Source organism: Aythya fuligula, chromosome 10, assembly GCF_009819795.1.
Source record: "Aythya fuligula isolate bAytFul2 chromosome 10, bAytFul2.pri, whole genome shotgun sequence".
NCBI classification, from domain to species: Eukaryota; Metazoa; Chordata; class Aves; order Anseriformes; family Anatidae; genus Aythya; species Aythya fuligula.
In genome coordinates, this window is record NC_045568.1 from 4,871,957 (window position 1) to 4,890,986 (window position 19,030).

General features: G+C 40.7%; 1 protein-coding gene across 1 annotated transcript in view; it reads left to right on the plus strand.

Moving 5' to 3' along the window:
* The first annotated feature begins 12,822 nt into the window (after window positions 1-12,822).
* Window positions 12,823-19,030, plus strand: part of VGLL4 (vestigial like family member 4) — a 90,686-nt gene continuing 84,478 nt past the window's right edge. The window contains exon 1 of the mRNA XM_032193918.1: window positions 12,823-12,839. The gene's annotated coding sequence lies outside the window, so the exon portion shown is untranslated. The remainder of the gene's footprint in view (window positions 12,840-19,030) is intronic.

Consider the following 19,030-nt stretch of genomic DNA (forward strand, 5'->3'; position numbering starts at 1 on the left):
TGCTTTTGGCACTGGCTCAGGTGGATTTGCTAATTTTAGATGTTTTGCTTAATGGAACTTGAGAGAACATTTCATTTCACTTGTGAAAGTATCAACAATTTAACAAAAACAAAACAAACACAAAAAAAAAAAAAAGTGGGGTTAAAAATGGAAATATCTTTCCTGACTATCATGTGCTTTTTCTTGTGTATCATGTGGTCCATAGGGCCATTTCTCAAGCTACACTTTGATTTAATGATCTCACTTTAAAAAACGTTATTGGAATGAAATTGGCTGCAGTTTCCAGGGATCAGTTCAAAGCATAAATTTAAGGAAGAAGATAGGAAAAAAAAAAACAATATTTTATTTAATGTGACTCACTAAGGCTTACTTCAATCACAGGGGAACTTTTAAATATCGATTATTTTAAAATGGCAAAAGTTGAATATAGTCAGGAAATAAATTTGTCTGACTTTAATATCAGTATTCTTTTCCAAGAAAATAAATAGTAACTTTCTAAAGTCATAGACCAATCTGTAACATTTCACTGCTTGTTAGTGGATCTAGAATTTGTTAGACAAATCCCCTCACATGTCCATTTTCTGATATTAGGAGTCTGACTGTCCTGATGCTGCTCTGTTCTGCAGAAGAAGTGACTTAAACTAGAAAATGTATACCTGGTACTAGAATTCTATGTTCTTGTTAGTAAGAAGCCAAAGTGCTAGATTTGAGAGAGAGAAAAAAAATAAAAAAAAAAAAATGAAATGGATCTTTGGAATTTAAGCCACTGCCTATATTAAATTAACCTTGGGTTTTGGCTAGATTTTTTTGTTTGCACGATGAGGTTTCTTTTTGGACCATCTAGAAATGTTTTATTCAAAATATACCATATCCACCTTAAAATTAAATTCACATGCAGGGACAATGTGAAATAGTCATATGTTTTCATACATTTCAGCTCTAGTAAAAGGAAACCTGAAATCAGATATTGACTGACTTAGGTGTATGTTCAGTGGAAAATTCCTAAGAACAGAGAGTACTGATCCCAGTGTTAGAAACACACCCTGACAGATACAACGCTTTTGGACAGAGGAACAGCATGAGAGAGAATTTAGGAGGGAGTCAAGGCTTTTTTGAATGAAGTAGCTACCAAGTAAGAAGTGCAATGCTGTCAGAACTTCTGAATAGAGACATCTAATGAGGTAATGACTTTTATTTTTTGTCCCAAATGAAGTGCTCTGTGGAGTAAGTTGCATATGGACAGGAGCATGGACAAAAGACCAATTCTATTTATTTATTTTGAGGAGGAGCTGGGTGGGGGGACATAATCTACTGGAAGTCTTAGGATACAAAAAAATAAATAAATTGAAAACTGAAATTGACAGCATGTAATGTGTCAGCTCCTGCTTAGTCTCTAAAAAGGATTTGTTTTTGACAAACTCCATGAGAACTTTTTAGTGAAATGTATGTTTTTCTGTATGTGAATTCTGTTCTTGTTGTCAACTTTTGGAAAATAAATATAGAAAGTTAAAAAAAAAAAAAAAATGATTTTGTTTTTAAAAAATGCTTGTTGCTGCATGCTGGATTGTTAGAAAATTATTCTATGTACTGGATACCTGATCAGATAACGAAGGCTAAAAACTAAAACGGCGTTCAAAATTTTGTCTCATTTATCTCCTCTTTGTCTGTAACCGCAAATGTAACTATTGCGTTTTTGTAATTCTCATTCCATCAAGGACCCGAGCTTTCCTAGCTGCAGTACAGAAATGTACAAAGTGAAAGAAAAAACAAAGGAGCATCTGTAGCACACAAGTAAAGCGGAAGCTGGACCACAGAACAAATAAGCAATATGACCAAATTCAAAAGCTGTCAGTGACAAAACTAGATGCTTTTACCTTTAATGTGCTTGTTCCTTCCTTCTGTAATGGTACAATTTCATCAAGTTTTACATCACGGGCCATATTGGGAAGTATTATCATTGGACAAAACATTCCTGACTGTTTTTTTTCTTTTTCTCCATGAGAATGCAGGGATGGGGCTTTTTAAAACCTGGTTAAAAAACAGTACCACAGGATGTGAAACCACTTGCTCATAAATTATAATTGCTTCAAGCACTGGTTGAGAGAGATCATGTGTCATAAGATTGCCCAACATCTGGTCGAGAATTCTTACTAGCAGAGCATTTACTCACATGCTTGACTTAAAATGCATACATACCTACCATTGCTAAATAGGTATTTAATTTCCTTTTTGAGACTTTACAGAAATTTACAGAAACATACTTGAATATACAGAAGTAAAAAAAATAAATCTGTGTGATATATCAATACAGTTGGATGTTCCCAAACCCTTTGGGATATGGCTGCAGTGTGAAGGCTGAGTTTTAACAGCTTGTTCATTTCCGTGGATTTTACTTGTTACCTTGAGGTTGTGGCTGTTTCTCCTTTATCAAGATAAGGGTACCTTAGAGAGGTATGTATCTGAGATTTAAATAGAAAATCCTATGAGGGTATCTTTCATCCTAAGAGGCTCAGTGCTTCTTAAACGCTGTTAATTTTCTCATTACTACTAAGCTTGGGGATAAGCAGCAGCTAAATGTAGAGTTGTAACAGCATTTCATCGTTTAAAAAATTCTATGGAAGCATGTCAGAGAACAGCTTTCCTTTAAAACCATCCACAACACAATTAAATATTATGCTTTGAATATCAGATGAATTTAAAAGTTGTTATGGTGTTTCAGAAGGCGCCTGCTACTGAAATGGTGGTTCAGGACATTCCAAGTCAGTTACAGGTCAGTCTGATAGGTGAGAGTGAGTTGACCTCAGCGACTGTAGTGCAACAGAGCTATCTTGATTCGGAACCTTGCTAGCTAAGCAAGGGCATTTAAACAAGAAATAATGTTCTCTTAGAAAAACGAATGTGCTGCTTGCCATTCAGCAGTTAATTAAACATTATGTGCAACAGATGCTGTACAGCATCAGACCCCCACAACCTTTATACTGCTTGTTGCAGTGCCAGTGGATTGGTCTTTCACTGTACAGGTGTTACTTTACTGCAGAGTTTGCTTGTAATCTGAGCTGGCTGTGTTTGTCTTACGGGGATGAAATACCCACTGCCTATCTTGATTTGGCTTTGTGAACCTTCTTTGTGTGCAGCAATATAATTGGTCATTTCATGCTCTTTGGAGAGAGTTTTGCAAATCCCAGTTTAATAGTTCCTAGTTTACTCCATCTGTTGATACACTGCCAGTATTCAAGTCTCTGCAGTAAATCTTTGCGGGACTTAAAGTTCTTCCTCATCATCCACATAGGCTGAAATCTTAAACTGTATTCTGTTCTGTAAATCATTTATCTCTGTGCTTTTTAAAAAGTGGCCTACCTTTCCCCTTGAGGCCATTGGTCTTGAATGTATTTATTTTTTTGGCAGAGAGCCATGAATGAATCATAGCCTAGAGCAGTTTACAGTCTGAACTCCTCTCTATTGTTAATATAAAATACTTTATGCAGTTGTTACAACGTTTTGCTATGTAAAACTTTTAAGAGAAGAGATTGATTTCAGACATGCTAGTTGCTTTTGAAGTTCCCCAACAGTATGTGGAAATGATTTCTTATGGTCGTACAGCTGTAATCCACTAAAATAACTAGTGATTGTTGCATGGGAAGTTCGTACATGAGAATGGTACTGACTCTTTGTTGCAGTGAAGTGTGTTTGTTCTTCCACAAAAAATAGTCACATTAGCTTTTCATTCCATTTGTAACTTTCCTGTTTATACCTTCCTGCTCAATTTTCAAACTGCTTTGTTTTATTGTTTCTCTTGATTTAATTCACAAATCTTTTACTCAGTTGTTCAGACATCCCTTTTCTCTGGTTTGGCCATTCCACTGTGGATATTGTTTTATCTCCATCCCCTTTATTTCTATGTACCAGTACTTTAATGAAAGGTAACCAAGGATGTCTTGATTTTTAAAAGGATTCTTTGCAATGAAGAGCCTGGACCCAATCAAAGTACGAAGGATTTCCAAAGATGAGTTGGTACCGCTGGCCTAGCTGGCTCTGAGGTTGACAGTGCCAGTGAGGTATAACTCTGTCTCATGCTTCAGAAGGAATAAACTACACGACACAGGATAAATCGAAGTTTATCCAGTTACATAATCCAGAGATTTTGGTTTCTACTTCTGCTTACAGTCTTTAATCTTGATATTGAGTTCATTTATTAACTTGGCTGTAGTTGTAAGCAACCCATTTGACTAGCATTAAGAGGTTTGGCTGCTCCTAAAGTTAAGATCTGGGGAGTGCATAAAACTGGCTGTGCCACACAAGATAACTTCTTCCATCAACGCATGCAAGGTGTGTTCTTTATCACGTGCTTATATCCCCATTCCAAGTATTTGACTAGTGAGTTCCTCCAGGTGGCTGGCTGTATGACCCGTCAAATACCAGCTATACTGAATGCACCCGACTTTGTTTTAAGCATGTAGACGGTGTTTCTCACCTGTGCTTCAGTGTGATTTCTCTCTAGCTTTGGTTCACCTTGTGTGTGAGTGAATGTGACTAGCAGATGGAGTGCAACAGCTGCAACCTTATCATAAACAAGGTGCCTCTAGGTAGCACGCAGTGAGCAGGTGTGACTCGTTTCTGTTACAGAGCTGGACTCTTACAGTATCCCACTGCTTTCATCAGAACAAACATCTCTGCCAGGCTGGGGAGATATGCCTGTGTAGTACTCCACACGGTATTCCGGTGTAGGGAACTGAGCTGTGAGGTCCATGTTTGTTTTGTTTTGTTTCAAGTGATTGAAGAGGTAATGCTAGAGCCCGTTCTGCCTTGGGAGACTTCAGAACAAACATAGCACTTGGTGAGTATCCAGTAGGGGGGGATCCAACCAGGGTTGTGACTCATGCCTTTTCCCAGCAATTAATTTAAAAATAGAATTGAAATATGCTTTGAAGGTCAGAATGTCAGGTCAGTGTGTGTGTCTGACGGTTTTTAATGGGTAAGGTGTTCACAGAGGACAAAACATTCTTCATTTCCAAGGTCGCTTCTGCTGGGCATATATTCTGAATGTGTAGACAATTAATTGCCTTTGTATTATGTACTGAAGGAGGGAGAGACATTACCTTTGTGTAGCTACTTTCTAGTATGTTTTTTGGTTTGAGTAAACAGCTGCTCTCCAAAATTTTATGAAAGCAGAGTGTTGAATGACCTTATTTACCTGTGTGCTTTAGATTTTCATCTAGAGACTGTTGTTAACTGATCCTGAACTTAATGGCTTCTTTAGGAAAGAGGCTCTAAGCATTTTACTCCTGCATGTTTTAACATCTTATTTAGACTTGATCTGTTTTTTAATGTCTAATTTCACAAGTTTTAGTATATGACTGTGAAACTTCAGACTATACATTCTGAAATTATTTGTATGAAAACAGGTACTTATTACATCTTTAGGTTTAGTCTGAGAACTTAAGTGTCATTTTTACCTTCAGAATCCAGCATTCCACCAAAACCTTTTCATCGGTGGTGGATAACTATTTTGGCAACCAAGCATGTTCTGAGAAAATGAAGGTCGTGCAGCTGCAAAGACCGATATTCTGATTTTGAAACTTTGTGTAAACGTAATGGTTTTAGAGGGTTCTTCCTGCTTTTAAACTCGAATAGAATTTGATTGTTAGCAGTTGCAATCATAAGGGATTGTCTTAAAATATATATAAATAAATAATTTGGATATAACACTATCTTCTGGTAGTTTCATGTACCTTTGCTGTATCATGAGCCCTTCTTTGAAAGACTTGAGCCTGATGTTTAAGATATCTATTCTATTAAACAAGTTAAGTAAGCAGTTTAATTGAATGTCTTATTTTAGCTGTACTGAATTCATTTGTATTACTTCTCTCACATGGAGTCTATCTGGCTCTATGGTATACTTGGTAAATTTGAAAGCTTGTGTTCCCACAGAGTGGATTTTTTTAATCTCTGCCTCCTGCCAAAGTTTCTCCAAAATCTCCTATTTTAAAATTAGTAGTGAAACATGAGAAGAAGGCATTCAGTGTGTGTGTGTGTGTTTTTTTTTCCTTAATGTTGCCATCCTCAAATTATCTTGCTTTTATGCAGTGATGAAGTGCCTGGCTCACTCCCTGTAAAGACAAGAGTGAGAGCCAAGAAGTCAGTAGCTTCTTTGAATGCCTTGAGAAGTGGTGCAGGATTGGGGGAAGAGCTAAGTAAAGCAGCCTACCAGTGTCTGTCTCATGACCCTGTTGCAGTGCTTTGGCATTACAGTCTGAGGCAAGGCCTTTTAAAACCAAACTATTTTTGTACTGAAGTCTTGACTATCTCTTTCCTTTCATTGCCTCTCAAGTCTGGCATTGAAGTATGCATGTTAAATGAGGAGACATTGCATGTTCTGCACGCTCATGGCTAACTCTGACCATGCATTCTTAGTTTAATTGTTTAAAGAATTCATCTGTGTTCCTTGCCTAGCTTTTTTGTAAGTAATTTCAGCAGGAATCTTTTGAATTTGAAAATGAGTGTAAACCATTTTAAAACAATTTAAAACAAAAAACAGGATCCCAAATCCTTCTATTTTCCTGAGTTTATGGGTAAAATAAATACAATGTCTGATGTTCCACTTGTATTAGCACAGCTGCCCAAGTAGTACCTGCCTGCCCTCTCCTTGGTAAGCCCAGAGAGCTGTGCTGAGGTCACCTGCAGCCTTCTGGAAGCTGCACTGAAATCACAGTGATAAGGGCACATCTGTAAGGCTGAAGGGAAAGCCTAATTGCTGCGATGGGATAAGTGATCTTAGTCTAGAATTTGCTGGTCAGTAAGAATTTCAAGTCCTCAGTAATCACCAGACGGTAAGCTATAAGGTTGGCACAGAGCAGCAGTATGAAAGTTGGTGCTGGAAGTCTCATCCTGCAAATGTGACTAAACTTAACTCCTCAGGTATGATTCCATAAAGCATTTAAGAGTTGAGTGTTTTCAGAGTAGGTGGGGCCAAAAGAGCTTTAGACCGACACGGTCTTTTGATGTTCCTTTAGGGAGGCATTTTACTTTTGTCCGTTGACTTACTACTGGTGGCTGGTTTAGAAACAATCCCCGCGACTACAAAACTGTTTCTTACAGCTTTGAAATGTATGTGAATTATGTAGTTTACAGTGAGTTAGTACATAAACTCTTAGAGTAATTTCGCATTTAATCATGAAATGCAACCTGTTCATTATTTTAATGATCCCAGTTACACAAAAATTTCTTCTTTCCTATGTGAAAGTTAGAGCAGAAACCTAGTAGGAAGGTAAATCTATTATGTGAATGTGTTCTCTGCACAAGAAGAGGAATAGAATTGGGGGAAAAGTATGCAACGGATTATTCTGAATATTTAACTACATCTGTACATCACTCATTACACTGAACTTTCTTTTACGCTCATTTTGTCATTCAGAGTTTTGCAGTTGTGGTCATTTTATTGGTGTTAATGAACTTTAACAGTAAACTTTTACAAATTAAAACCAGTAGGTTAATTCTGAAGGGTGCTTTTATTTGTTAATCTGACACTCCTATTTCTGCCTAGGTATCTCATCTTCCTTCACCTTATGGGAATCACTTTAGGGTAGAATCTTCCTCGTTAGAACAAAGCACACAAAAGTACCTGTGGTTAAATGCTCTGAGAGTTACTGGTGCTCATATTTCTGTTCAGCTCTGAAAGTATCTTACTGTTTGCTTGAAGATTATACTGCTGTTATGACCCTGCTCCAGCTGAAATTATACTGTCTCTTTTAATCTTCCCTTGGATGACGGGGCAGACAATTATGAAGAGGGCAAGCTTTGTCTTGAAGCAGGTAATAAATAACCAACTCCATCAACTTACAGTTTGGATCAACTTGTCTGTCTGGAATTACCGCTATTGAACACATTATGGTCTAATGAAATAATAAACTATCTTCAAAAAAATGTAAAGTGACTTGCATGGTACATTGTTTTGGATCTGGGTGTGTTTTTATATAACGTAGCTTTGAGGTGCAGTGCAAACAAATCCAGACTTTTACAGGGAAGAGTTTTAGATTCAGTTTAGCAGTATTAGCATTGAAGAAAAAAAGTTTGCTTGTGAGGCTATGTAATTTGGTTTTGATAAATGTATTTTGAGATGATTTTAAAAGCTATTTTCATTTGTAAAATTAGCATTTTATTAAAAGAGGTGAATAGATGGAGCTATGCATTGTAACTGTACTGGCAGATGTTTTGAAGTAATGACATACTTGATGAAGCCTGCAATATGTATCTCTCTGTATAGTGTTTTGTTACAGCTTTACAAGAAGTGTGTGCTTTGTGGCACAAACCTAATCATCTTTGTACATAGTTTCTATTAATGTATCTTACATTTCTCTTCAGACTTGAGATAACTTTGTGTCTTTCCATTTTGTTACAAAAGTATCTGTATTGCTGCTGTTTGAAGGAGAAAAAAAGGCAACAACAAAAAAGTGAAACTGCAGCAAGAAACTGGAAGAATGAAGGTAATTCCTCTTTCATGTGCAGTGAATGCCAGCTGGAAAATTAGTGCATTCTGTGGACATCTACAGAAAAAAGCACCATCTCTTTGTACCTTTAGAGTTGTATTGGTCATTGATGCAACGCAACATGTGCCCCCTGCTGCTAGTCTTAAAAGCTGAAATCACTTGAAAATAGAGTAGCAAAACAGGTCTGAGCCTCGTTCCACATTGAGTGTCCCTATCTACTTGACACTGATGTTGATCACAATAGTAGGGCATATTGCTGCTGTGGTCCATGTGTAGGGAGATGCTTGCCCAAGGCATTTTTGACCAACTGTTATTATAGTGGAAATATTTTCTTAGTTGGTCATGGAACAGATGTCAGGCTTAATCGCAATAATAATTACAAGATTATTGGCAGAGTAAGGTCTGCAGAACTAGGACATCAAATCTCCCTATTGACTGCAACTGGGCTTGATGCAATTCCTTTTTTCCCCACTCTGGCTTCAGCTTCTTTCCATACTTGATCTCAAAATAAAATAATAATAATAAACAAGACTTAAGGTACTTAACAATGTAACTGCTCAAAGAAAGTTCTCAAAATACACCTAGAAATTAGCTAACAGGTTGTGTTGCTCATGAAATATGGGTGTCTCTTCTGTGAAATGGAGCTGATTCTACATGTTCGGTGGGCTTAGGGCCTGTGAGATGTTGTATAAGTTCCGTGTTACAAATCCTTGGTTGGTAGGTTCCTGCTGTGGAGGACACTTAGGAGACACTGCCATGCTGGAATGTGCAGTCATAGCTTTGGAGTCAGTTCTGTATTTGTGGCTGCTGGTTCTTCCCAGCCTGCATCTGTACCACACCTCAGCTGGCAGCTTGCAGTGCTTGGTCGCTGTCCTGGCTCCATCAGGCAGTGGTAAGTCTTCCATTGATTATGGAGTGGAGAAAGAGTACTGGGTATCATTTCACTAGAACTTTACATGCTTTCCTCCCACAGTTATCACTTTTCAGTGATTAATATACATGTGGAACAGGTGTTTCTTCAACTGGAGCCCATTTGAGGATTTGAGTCACGCCTTACAATCTACCTGGCTGCCTAAATTTGGAGTGAAGTCTCTTTGTTTTAGTTCAGGTGCAAACCCGCAGATATCTCGGTCAGTTTTGGTTTCAGCAAAGTATGTTTTTTTGTTGGCATCTGAGTCAGCAAAGAGCCTTTGATAGCATTCACTTGTAAAGTATGTGCAAAATGAAAAACAAATTGTAACACCCAAGCAAGCCAAAATATGGTTCATCAAACGAGATTGTTTTTGATTTACTAATCTGTGAATTTGCCTTTTAAACAGCTTGGCTAAGCATTAGCATGTGTTGTGTTTAGCAGCTTCAACAAGTTTTTTTTTTTTTTTTTTTTTTTTTTTTTTTATGGCTTGATCACTGTTAAGGTTCTTTTTTTGTGTGTGATTTCCAGCATTTGACAACTTGCTTTTTTTTTTCTTTTTTCTCTCAACAAATGCTGATGCTTACCTTCAGTGTGGAACCCATCTGTACTAGCAGTGCTTGTATGGAAGTGCATAGGGTCATCTTTCCCGGAAAGTTCAGACTTCATAGAGGTTTAGTAGTTATCCATCCCATTCCAAAACTTTTGCTAGGAGCTGTAATAGCATTTCCAAAGGATCAAAAGCTGTTTTCACCTCTACTTTTTAATGCTACTCCTCATCCCAGGAGCCCTGTCTCTTTAAACAAAGAAACCCTGCCTACCTCTTTCCCTCCAGCAGTTGTAAACAGAAGCAGCAAACTTTTTTCTTGAAGATACATATTAAAAAGGTTTGTAATTAGTCTACAGCAATTCACCCTCGTGATGCTTAATGTCTATTTCAGATCTTTTCTCAGTGCTTGTGGTTTTGTTTTCCCTACTTCAAAGTGTTTTTCTTGTTTAGTGTTTTCTCTAATAATTTTCACATTGCTATCTTGAGTACCATTTTTCCAGAAATTAGATCATCAAACTCCTGTTCTTCCTGGTAAAGAAAATATTTTCCAGTCTATTAACAAAATACCAACTTTTTGTAAAAATAAATAAATAAATAAAAACACTATAAATGTTTCCCTATATTGTTATAGATACTGTAGATTAAGAGTTTAAGAAATGTATAAAATAATGTTTATGATGATGTTGTTAGGCATTTTGCCTTTCACTTTTTTAGCAACTGAAGCCATTCTGTTACATACACTATGTGTGTTGAGTCTGAGTCTGGATTTCATTTAGCATTTGGAATGCATTTCTGGCTGCCTTTGGATGGCCCTGAGATTGCATGACCTGTCCTTGCAAGGATATGAAAATACTTCAATATCAGTTATTCTTGCATGATTTTGATAAATTTTAAAATTAGAATTGGAGAGCACAGACCTGTCATGAACTCTGAATCCTTCAGGGAATTGAGACACAGGGTGTGGGGATTCACCTCGGCCTGTTCCCCTCCATGCAGCCTCCCCACATCACTTGGCTGGCCTTCTGCTTTGGCTGCCTCGCTGTGTAAATGTGGGAGCTGTGCTCCCTCCACTCCAGACATAAATCCCAGTTTCAGGATCTAAAATAAACCTTGGTGTGCCTTAGTACTTTTTTCCTTCAGTGAGGAAGTACAGCTGTGCTGCCATTTATATATTTATGCATGTATTAGCACAAGTGTTTGTCGTGCTGAGAGATGGGAGGAGGAGCTGAGTAAGATAGCAGTAAGAGCATTATATTGAGGCATTTTGTATTTCTGCTCTCCTGTGTTCTTCTCAGGACCCACCACAAATCTGCAGCCGGAACTCATCCTGTGGTGGGCTCGGGTCGATTTGTCCTTGCCTTTCCCTTTGCCATGGGCTGTAAGAACCACGTGAAGAAACCTCAGTTCCTTCTGGCATTGTGCAGGTGAAAATCTAGCATTAATGGACCTAATTCTTTGGAGGATGGCTGATGTTAGCAACGGGCAACACAGCAGGAGCATGGTGCTTTTCTGTACCTCCTCCCTTCCTGCAACTCGTGCAAGCTAAAAGGCCTGCTGCAGAAAGCAGCACTGCCAGCTTCTTCAGAGCACCTTGGTGTAATCTGGAGGTACTGCAGTGCCTTGCTCCCGCAAAAACTACGGTTGGGTCAGAAGGCAGGTGGTCTGGGTTTCACCTGTAGCCTGCATGGCCCTGGTAGAATATCTTCTGGGGACTTTCTTATCTCGTAGTTGTTGTTTTATCATGCAAGATCTTAATTAGTGTGAAAAGCTTATGCTTGCTTTGATCCTGTACAAGTCTGTTTGCTTAATTTCATGCAATGAACTGAAAACAGGCAAAAATATTTACTGTGCTGTGCTTCTGAACTGCTTGAGTCTTGAAAATTTGGAATTAGGAATGAACAGCGCTGCAGGTCGTGGGGAAGGGCAGAGGCGGGGTGGTGCCCCAGCACGGGGGCTGAGAGTGGTGCTGCACCCTGCCTCGCGCAGTAACCCAGCCTCGAGGGCCTGTGGTGCTCTGGCTGGACCTCTTCAGCCTTAACATCTTCACAGCGACCTCCTTCATCCTCAGCCCTACTTGTAGGGTTACCGTAGGAGCTGAAGACCTGGCTTTCCATTGTGTTTTATTTATCTATGTGTCTATTAGACCACGATATAGATATATATATATATGTATATATATATCCTACAATGCTGTATAATCCTCTTCTTAAGAGCAAATCGGTTTTAAGAGAAGCTTTCTGTTCTCCCTCAGTTTCAGACAGGCTCGGTGAAGGCACGGCAGCGCGGAGCCGCCTTCCCCGGCCCTGCTCCGGGGCCCGGCCCCGCTGCCCCCGCGCTGCCCAGCGCCGCCTGCGGGAGCTGCGAGCCCGGGCTGGGCAGGGAGGGGAAGGGAAGGGAGAGGAGGGCGCCGCTGCCCCGTCCCGTCCCGTCCCGCCGCGGTCCCTCCTCCTCCTCCTCTTCCTCCCCCGCGGCGGGGGCGCTGCGGGCGGGGCCCTCTCAGCGCGGCTCCCGCTTCCTCCGCGCCGCGCTCAGCCTACCTGCGGGCCGTGACGTCAGCGCCTCATTACCCTAATTATGCTGAGCTCATAGCCCGCCGCGGCCAATGGGGCGGCCCCGCCGTCCCCACCTGCTCGGAGCCGGATTCCATCATTCCTGGGATTCCTCCCCGGGCCCGTGCAGCGAGCGGCGCCGGGGCCAGCGGCGCCGGGGCTCGCCGCGCCCGCTCCGCTCCGCTCCCGGCCCCGCCGCCCCGGCCCCGGCCCCGGCCCCGGGCGGGCAGTGAAGGCGCCGCCCGCAGCTCCCCCGGCCCGGCCCGGCCGCTGCAGCGAGCCGCTCGCCCCGCAGCCACGCTGTCGCCGCCGCCGCTCGCCGCAGCCGCCCGGCCGGGAGCACGCTGGTGAGTGAGGGGAGGGGGCGAGCGGGGCCGGGGCGCTGCGGGGCGGGGAGGGGAGGGGAAGCCCTGGCCCGCTCCTTGCCGCGGGGCTTTCCCCGGGGCACGGCCGGGCCGCCCCCCCCCCGGGCCCTGCGCGCCGCGGCCGTTGGCGGAGCCGCCCCAGCCCCGGCCGCCGCCGCGGGGCTTTTGAGGAGCGGCCGGGCGGGGAGGAGGCGAGGCGAGGCGAGGCGAGGAGCCCTGCAGCCACCGGGCTGCCCCGGGGGCCGGGCCCGGGCCCGGCGGGGAGCTCGTTTGGGAGGGGTCCCGTGGTGCAAATCTTTCGCGAACGAGCCCCGAGGGGGCTGTTAAAGCTTTGGATCCTGCATCGAGCGTGCTCCGCTTGTACATACGTGCACGGGTTAGTCTGTAGCAGAGCAATTTCAGCCTCTGCAGTCAAGCTGGGTTTGCGTTGCCCAGATGTAATCAGAAGTAATTAAGTTTCTGAGTCAAGCTGACAGCACGTGACAGCAGTGCACCTCTTTCCTGCAAGTGCAGTGAGTGGGAACCTAACAACTGTTGGTACTGACAGAGGAGCCGTGGAGCCGGCTCGCTTTCCTTTCACTCTGTTGCTCCGCAGGGTTATTGGGAATAAGAAACGATGGGAATTTTTTAATTAAACCAAAGACAAGCAACTGGTCTAGAGCTGCAGGGCTCCTCCTGGAGTGTAACTTTTCTGATTAGACTTTCTTAGAGTTTAGGCAGTTGTTTAAGGGGAACGTTCCTTGCAGGGGAAGCGGCTGCAGGTAGGGAGTAGCATTCTCTTTGCAGATGGTGATATTGAGAACCCGTATATCTAGAACGGTGTAAAATCTGGCAGTAATCTTCCCTTCCTACCTTCATACAAAATATTTTTAGGGCTTTTCTACAGAATTCTTGTTCTTTGTGTTTTTCCCTTCTGCCTACTTGTAAGAAATACTTACACATATTTCTGATGTGGACCATGCTTTGCTTAATCCCTTACGTTTCTGGGTCTTCCGGTTGATACAGCAGTTACAATCATGCCTTAAAAAAACTGCCTAAAGTCATACAGAAAAGACAGATCTGGTCTGTTAGACTCCTGGTAGAACTTGGCAGTGTCTGTGCTGTACATTTGCGTTGTTGTTTTTGTTTGTTTGCTTTATTTTGTTTTGTTTTTGAAGCAAACCTCTGGGCTGAAACCCTTGCTGCAGAACCACCAGTACCCCCACTGTGCTGTGGGGAATGGGGCTGGGTGTACTGTGCAGGATGCTGTGCTGCTAGCCCTCCTTACCTCTGCTCGGGAAGGACTCGGTACCGTGACTGCTGCCACCTCGCTTTTACACCCACCTTCGAGTAGGAATTAGGCCAGCTCTGCAAGTGGTGGCACCCAGAACTGGTACTGAAAGGTGTGGATCTGACAGTCTAGTGGTATAAAACGCGGCTGGTAGCTAAGACATGGTAGAAAATAGTTGGTATAGACCTTCTGGGTGTGTTAACTGAAGAAGCATATTTTAAAGCAACAGGAAATTCTTGTTTAAATATATTTAACTTCAGTAACTAACACAATTTAGAGACACTGAGAAGGCTGATTTGTTCTCAGCTACATTTTCTATTGTAAAAGGTAGCTTCTCTTCAGGTCCTTTTATTATATTTAGATGTTGCATACTGTTTTTGCATCAGAAATTATTACATGATGGATTGAATGATCGTTTCGAAGCAAGACATGGTCAGGTTAGACTTCTCCACCTTTAAATTCTTACCTTTGTTAGATTTTTCCTCAAGCACTGTTGCTAAGAGCTTTCTTTTTAGAATGTTTCCTTGTTAAAGAGGATTTATGCAACAGAAAACAAAAACACATGGTTAAATGCCAAAGTTTTGCTTTAAGCTTTATTTTTGTATGTGATAAGTCAAATCATTAAGTTGTTTCTGTTTGGAGGTTTGCCTGTTCAAACACACTTTCACATATAAAACAAGTATGGTAAGAAAACACCGTACGGAGGAAAGACTTAAAAAAAAAAAAAAAAAAAAAAAAAGTAGTATTTTGATGATTCCATTGGCCAAGGAGCCTGAACTCACTATGAAAGCCTGTCTGTCATAAATGCAGGAAGGTGATCAGTGCTACGTGGTTATCACAATCTAAATTGAACACTTAACAGTTAATGTTTCATACGGGTATCTATCTCAGCACAGGATTTATGTATCCTGTGGATTTTAAACATGTTGCAGCTTTTGAGGGCATACATTGAATACAGTGTGCTTATCCTTTTTCTCATTTCAGCACTAATATGCTTTGCTCTCTCCTGTATGAAAAACACTCCCGATTTGGTTTGCATCAGATTTTTACTTTATATTCCCTTCCTCTGCAGCCTTACTAATTGTTCTGGTAGGCTGTGTCTGGATTCCCTCTTCACTTTTGCTTTGTTCCATTGAAATGAACTGAAACACCTCTGACTGTGGGGTATGACATCTGACTAGTACATACTTTGCCTGCATCTTCCTAGAAGTCAGGTGCTTTTGACTATCTGTCAGTGCTCTTCAGTTAATCTTGTTTTCCCTATGCTTCTGTTTATCTATGCTTACTTCACTTTCGTCCTCACTCTTGATAGTTTCTTGAGTATCCTGTCATTCTTGTCTCACATTTTTGTTGTTACAATGGGCTTGGCTTATTCATTTCTCTCCCTCCAACGTTATCCCTGTAATTTTACCAGACATACGAATTCAAATGCCAGACTTTTCTCCGCATTGCTGAAAGGTTCAGTCTTTTTCTCTCCTTGGCATCGTGTAGATGTCTATCAGTAGTTCACACTCAGTAAGTTCAAAGGAGACCCCGTAGTAGTGTCTGCTTTCAGACTTTTCTCATTAGCTTGTTTGCAATAGCCATTGGCTGGGCTGCTGTTCTGTGTGTCAGTCAGACCTGTGATCCAGCTGTCCTTATGACGGTGACCTTTCTTTAAATCTTCATGTCCAAACTACGCCTAAATCCTCCTGAATTTTTCATCTGCCCAGCATGTCTTTGTTCTCATCAATGTATCCCTTTTTTCTGTTATCTGCCTCATTACTTTGGTCCTAGTTAAGATTCCTTCTAGACAAAAGCCATCGTAGTTCCATGCTGATTACTGCTGCAAATATTACCTTGTGTATTTCTCTGTTCTATTCCTTCGTTATTCCCTTTTCCTTTAATCAAATATGAAATTAATCTCTTATTTGAACTCTCTCCTGGCGTACCCCACTGTGAATAATAATTTACGTGGGATTGAATGAATGTCTCGTTGTCCAGTCTGCAGTTAGTCTTTGGTGTCAGTTTCTCTGCTGCCTGTTTACTTAAGCTTCAAATAAGCAAGTTTAGGACTTTCCCTGCGAGCTTTCCCTGATGCTCAGAAGGTGCTCTATAAATTCATGAAAACACTTAACGGTTCGTTTGCAAAAGCTCTAATTTCTCTGTTGCTATGGTCTTCAAAAATGTTAACTGTGAGGTATTTGCTAAGCTGAGAGTACTCCACACGTGCATGGCATTTGCAGAAGTTTGAAGAGAAGGGGGAAAATGCGATGTTTCATTAAACTGAAGGGTGTTATGTTCTTGAAGTGCAGATGCTGCATAAAAACCTGCTAGGGGATCAGTGTCATTGAGATGTTTAGTAATTCGTTTGTGGTTCAGACAGTCTGACAGTCTTTAACATTCTGTGTGTTTACTACGTTCCTGAATGTTTCTCTGCTGCCATGCTGGAGAAATGGCAGACTAGGGAAATACTGAGTGGGAGCAGCAATTGATAAGTATATTAAGATAAGATATTAAACTAATATCTGAAATTACTGTAGATACAATTACCTTAAACTCTTGTAAAAGTGCTTTTGGTTCGTATTGCTTTAAATCGAGGAGTTAAGTTTGTATCAGCTAGGAGACCTGTAAGACTGTTTCCGTCATGTTTAGATCGAGCCTAGCCAGAGGAAGTTAAATTTGTGCACCTATGTTTCGTTAGTAATTTGGTTTCCCTTTTGAGGCCTGGGTGTAGAGCAATACTTGTACAGAGGCAAAGTTGTCGTTGTTGTTGTTTTGTTTTTATGGGATACTTTCATTTATAACTTTAGATTTGGTTTAAGTTTGTTTCTACAACATAGACAAATTTAGGCATAACACAGAATTAACTAACTTATCGAAGTCTGCTTTTCACTGGTTTTTCATCAGAACCCTGGAAACTGAAATCTTCAGTTTTGAAGTGTGAGTCCTTATGAGGATGACTGGGCTGTTCTCTGAAGGCTGCAGCACTTGCTGTCCTTGCCAAGATTAAAAGAGAATTTTAAGCTTTGAACTATCTTCAGAAGATTCCTCCTCTCATTCTTGTAGGCAATCTTTGTTTCCTTTCTGAGCTGCCATTCCTGACTTGTTAGCTTAATTTAGGGATAGAGGGTTATTTCATATCGTTTGAAAAATAACCTGGGAGTTTATTGCTCCTTGAAGGTAATTTTTATAACTGTAAATGTGTGCAGCATGTTTGAAAAAGTGCAGCATATGTGGAATCACACCCTGGGATTTGCAGATCTCTGTATTAGCAGCATCTCTTTCAAGAAGCTGCTGAATGGACACAACAAGACATTAACTGCTAGCGAAACACTTCTGCAGCTCTCCTATGATGTAAGCTTCAGGAATATGCAAAGCTCCAAAACTACACGGAGGCCAATTTTACTGAAATTGTTTTAAAAGTGTCTGATTTCCTGAATAGCATTAAGATTTGGTTCCTGTTTCCTTCTGTCAACGTGAACCTCTGTCACCAGCTAATTCTCTTACTAGGAGCGTGTTCCGGAAAGGGACTGGGCATCTGCTGCTCCCATTATTTGGATATTACTGGCAGACTTGAGGGGAACAGCAATTTGTTTTTAGTAAAAGGCAGATCATAATATCCTTTACATTGTTCTTAATCAGGAGAGGTTTTTCTAAAGAGTTGTCCAAAAAGCTTTGAAGTACCGTGAAACTGAGGACAAGGCTGGTTAGGGCTAAGTCATGGGCAGCCGTCGGTCAGTTCGGTGTCGCTGCCTCTTCTGATCCCAAGTACTGCAGTCTTTGGTTCCGGCTGAGCTTTTACTGCGGCAGAAGAGTTTGTGTGAGAGGACCAGTCAACACTGACCTAATCAACACTCCGAGAAGTAAAGTGGTGCTGTTTTAAATGCCAATAAACCAAAAATCAGAAGAGAACCAAGCATCATGGTCTAGGGAATTGGAGTGGAGTGGGGAAGCCTTCTGTAGAGGACACTGTTTGGTTTGGAAGAAAGAGAGGCTGAATATGGCATAAAGAAATATTTAATGAAGACAGACTTAGAAAAAAGAGCCTAAGATCTTATTTTCTAAAACTTGTTGCCTGCCTATACAGTCTTAAAAAGAAAAAAAAAGTTAATTGATCTTTATCAGTTTGATTAAAATACTGCTCTTGAGCAAAAGGTGATCCTGACAGGGAGGGAGAATGTGTGTCTTTATCCTTGAGTGCTATATTTAGTTATTGCAAATATATCTCCTCTCCTCATTTGGTCCTACAGTAACGAGACTGGATTTCAATCATAAAAAAATAATGGAAGACTAAATATACTTAAAAATTCTTTCCCTTATGCTTTACAATCTTTGTTGAATTTTAATAGTTAGGTTTATTATTTATCATTCATTATTCATTGTGCAAAGTCAAGGAAATTGCTACCCAAGCACGTGCTTGTTAAATCTATATAAGTATATAAGTTTTGAGATTTCTGGAGTTGATATTACTTTAAGTCACACTGGAAAGTAAATTACAGTAAACAGTTCTTATGACAGAATAGTATGCAACTTTTTTTGGGGAAAAAAACAAAACAAAACAATGAAAGAAATTGTTAGCAATTTTGGATTTTCTCTCTTCCTCTGTTTTCTTACCAGTTCTGTCTATGCTGTTGCTTTATTTAAAAGCAGCTATAAGTTGTTGGCCTTTCAATGCAAGCACCTTGCAAGACAACATGCTGTTCTCTTCCTTACTTTCATTTTCATATCCTCTTACATTAGAGCTTCTTTATAGTTTTGAAGCCATATATGTGAAACTTTTACAGGTTTATGTAAGCTATAAATAGAAAGCAATTATTTTATTTATTTATTTATTTATTGAGAGAATGTTGCTTGCTATATTCCTGAAGTGTACATTGTTTTGGGATGGGGTGAATTTTTTCTGTATTGCAATTATGAGTTG